The sequence below is a fragment of the Anomalospiza imberbis genome, unplaced genomic scaffold (genome assembly GCF_031753505.1).
Source record: "Anomalospiza imberbis isolate Cuckoo-Finch-1a 21T00152 unplaced genomic scaffold, ASM3175350v1 scaffold_361, whole genome shotgun sequence".
Classification (NCBI taxonomy): Eukaryota; Metazoa; Chordata; class Aves; order Passeriformes; family Viduidae; genus Anomalospiza; species Anomalospiza imberbis.
This window is the reverse complement of record NW_027099978.1, coordinates 47,899-51,899: the sequence shown is the minus strand read 5'-3', so window position 1 is coordinate 51,899 and position 4,001 is coordinate 47,899. Positions and strand designations below refer to the sequence as shown.

General features: G+C 51.1%; 1 long non-coding RNA gene across 1 annotated transcript; it reads right to left on the bottom strand.

Moving 5' to 3' along the window:
- Positions 1-1,195: 1,195 nt before the first annotated feature.
- Positions 1,196-2,312, bottom strand: LOC137466647 (uncharacterized). The gene is made up of 3 exons (XR_010995256.1): positions 2,147-2,312; positions 1,692-1,809; positions 1,196-1,314 (listed from the first exon to the last, which is right to left on the bottom strand). It is a non-coding gene; the product is annotated as an uncharacterized lncRNA (long non-coding RNA).
- Between the last annotated feature and the right edge of the window lie 1,689 nt (positions 2,313-4,001).

Genomic DNA, 4,001 nt, shown 5'->3' with positions numbered 1-4,001 from the left:
GGGCAGGGCTCTTTTCCTTTATGGTGCCAAGTGGTAGTACATAATCTTTGAGTTAATGTCAGCTGCTGAGGGGCACAAATTCTCAGTGAGAAGGACAGAGTGTCTCCACTCACACAGCAAGGTAAGTGAAGGGGAAAGCGCAATCTATCTTTCATGGGAGGTGTTCAGTTTTTAACAAAATATTTTTGCAGGAGACTTGCCTAGGCAGCGGTGACTGAGAGCATTTTATCAGACTCACAGAGCATCCCCACATCTGCTTTGCCACATTTGCTCTCTTTTTTTCATGGTGAATGATTTCTGCTGCCAGGGTGGCTCCTGCTCGGAGTTCTACTCCCAGGGGAGTCCCGGAGTCTCCTCAGCAGGCCTTTGCAGCGAGTTCTGAGCCAACGCGTGGCTCTGCTGCCATCCCAAACCTGCCCTTCCCTTGCCCAGCCTGAGTGCAAGTGGGGCATGTGCTGGGCATGGCTGGAGATTTTCATGGCCAAACTCCTCCTGCATTTACATCTGCTCCTGGCTTTGGGTGGCACAAATCACAAAACACCCACTGCAGTTGACAAATGGCATTTCCTGCAGATTGCTACAGCCGCACTGCTGATCGACAAACACACGAGAATCCATTTCATCCATTGGAAAATGTCATTTATTACAAATTGCTACACCCACACTGACAATAGAGAACTATACAAATCTCAATTTAGGTTAAAACCAGGAATTTATTAGATTATTACAACCAGTCTAGGTAAAAATATACAAATACCAACTTCAGTTAATAAAACTTAATTTATTGCCAACCTCCACAGCAACTCACTATATACAAAGGTTAATTACGTGTTTAACAACTTAATTTATTACATATTTCTACAAGTGTAGAGCCCATACAGAAATACAGAAATATGCATACCCTCTCTAAATAGCCCTACACTAAGAATTCAATCAATAGACTTATACAACAATGCCCACCATACATCTTAAAATAAAATTAAATACATATGTACATGCACATATATATAAATGCACATACAAGTATAACAGTCTACAGATGTAAATATAAACATCACATGCTACATACAACAGACATACATACATATATATATATCAATAGATATATAAACCAAACCCGTCTATAAATATACAAATATCACTGTGCTAAGATAAATACCCATCCAACTGCATCAATACAAACATCACTGCAACATAACTTTAAACAGAACAGCAAGCAGAGGGATCCCAGCTGCCCCATCTTCAAAGCCTCTCCCTCGGTCTCTTCCTCCCGTGCAGAGCAGCTCTCCTGGACAGGGACATCAGATGGCACAGCTGGGAAGCAAAGGGAGCACTGAGTCAGTATGGGGATGTTTTCCTTGGCAGCAGCTGCACTTCCATCAGGGAAGGGAAGATCTCAGAGCCTCCCCGGGAGGGTTAGAAAGAAAAAGCAGCCGAGCAGGCCAGGCTGTGGTGAGCGCAGCCGTGGCGGGACGGTCCCGCAGCCCCGGCAGCCCGGCACAGCCGGCACAGCTCCCGGGCCCTGCCGGCACAGCTGCCTTGCCCAAGGACAGCCCCTGTGCCGGCCGGGGCAGCTGCGCTGAGCAGCCCCAGCACGGGCAGGGCCCGCTGCTGCCCCGCCGGGCAGTGCCCACGGCCACAGCCCACGCCACCCTCAGCCCCACCCTGCCTCCCCGGCCCTGTGGCCTCACCCGGGCTCTCTCCAGCGTGGCGGCAGCAGGTCCCCGTTCCCTGCTCTTGCTGCTGGCCTTCTGCTTCTCCCTGCTGGCTCCCGTCAGTCTCCGGCTGTCCTCGAGGTCTCCACTGCAACTGTGGCAAAAGCGGAGGCTCTGCAACTGGTTCCAAGGCCTGGCAGAGCTGCAGTCCCGGAGCCCTCTGTGCTCCCTGCCGGCCCCCTCCATCCCCTCAGCCCCGCCATGCTCTCGGCAAAGCCCCAGCCCCCTTCAGTTTCTTCAGCCCCTCACAGTCCTCTCAGCCCCTCAGTCCCTTCTGACCCATCCCGTCCCCCTAGACCCGCCACCCCTCAGCCTGTGCCGCTTCCCTGTCACCTCAGTGCCACCATCGCCCTCGGCTGCCCCACAGCACTCAGCCCCAGCAGCACCTCAGGGTCACCGTCCCTTCAGCGTCACCGCCCCCTCAGTCTCACCGTCCTTCAGCAGCTCCTCAGGGGACAGTGCCTGGGGCCACCGGCAGCTCCCACCGCTCCAGGGACACCCGGGGCTGGAACTGCTGCTCCGCCCGGCCCGGCCGCCAGCTCGGACCCAGCACAGGGAGAGGGGACACAGGGGGCACGGGGGAAAAGCAAGAGGTGAGGGAGGAAGCAGAGCAGGGGAAGAGGTTAAAAAGAGGCCTACACCTATACAGATATCAATCTATGTAACTAAACCCCCATATATCAATATAAATATGCTTATCCACAAGTATAACCATATATATGTAAATGTAACTATACACATGTATAAATGCAACTATGGACATCTACAACTATAACTGCACATCAAAAAATATAAATATATACACCAAAAACAAAAAATAAATTAACTAGACAAATCTCTGTCTATGTAGATCTATAAATATAACTACATAAACCTATAAATACAACTACATATATCAATAAATAGAACTATACACATCTAGAGATATAACTAGAGACTGAGGAATTCTACCTGCCCAATGGTCACAGGCTCTCCCTCTGTCTCTTCCTGGCACACAGGGCAGCCCTCCTGGACAAGTTGATCACACGGGATCTGGGAAGCAAAGGGAACACTGAGACAATTCTGGCCCTTGTGCAAGTGTCCCTTGAGCACCAATTGTCCTTCTATCAGGGACATTAAAAGACGGCCCGAAAGGCAGACTCTCGCTTGGCAATTTGAAGCCTGCTCTATAAAGAACAGGGATCCTTCCAGGTTTTCAAAACGGAACTGTGTAAAGTATTTAAGTATTCTAATAAAGTCTCAGCACCCACAGTGCAAATGGCACCCACGAGAGCTTGAAACACAGACAGTCCCAGTGACAAAGAGACCACAGTCCTCACTGAAATGGCTGAAGGCTGCTGGGGGCTGAGGTATGAACCAGACTGGGACACCCAGCTTGGTGGCACAACTCCCACAAGGTCAGGTTTATTCCCTGCTCTCTTGCCACAGCAGAGGACTCAGTGCCCAAGCCTCTGGCAAAGCGTGGAGGGCAGAGCTCGGGCAGGTTGTGCATGTGCCTTTGAACTAAAGGCACCAGGAAGCACCAACCCTGCAGACAAGAACTCAACTGTTCTCGTCTCCCTTCCTGCCAGAGGCAGGCTCAGAGCAGCCGTCTCACACCTCTCTAAACCAATGGGGGCTCTGTCCTTACCAGGCTTCTCGGGCTCTGGGGAACTGTTCTCGCAGCTCTCGGTGCCAGATGAAGTTTCCTCTGCTGCAGCCCCGTTCACAGGCTCCCCTCCTGAAGACTCAGGGGCAACATTCATATTGCCCTTGAAAGAACAATAGAAAAAAAAAGAAAACTAAAGATCATTCAGTATTTTGCTGGAATCGCATCAAGGATACGGTTACTCTCCTTCTCCATGTAACAGCGTTCAAAAGCTTTCAGCCCAGCCTCTTCCATTCCCCGCCAATGGGTTACCTGAGCAGAGGGAGACCTTTCAGGCAGGGATCTCCTGATCTCCCGGATCATTTGCTCCACGGCAAAGCCAAGATCCACTGGTGGCAACTGCTCTTCGCCAGGTGCATTCCAGGCTGAGCCGGAGGCCGTCGATGCTGCACAACCTGCACTGCCAGGTGGAGCGCTGGGGGCTGAAGTGCCCGAGGTGGCTGCAAGAATCCAAACACATTGGTCACACTCCACAACGTGGCTCTGGGACACAGATCTCTGTTGCTGCCTTGGATCAACCATCACAGGAAGCAGGCAGGAAAACCAGGCAGAGAATCTTTTGCCTTTCTAGGTGCCCCTTCTAAATAAGCTTGAGAATTTGGGGCCGAGAATGACAGAGCCTTGTGGAAAAATACTTC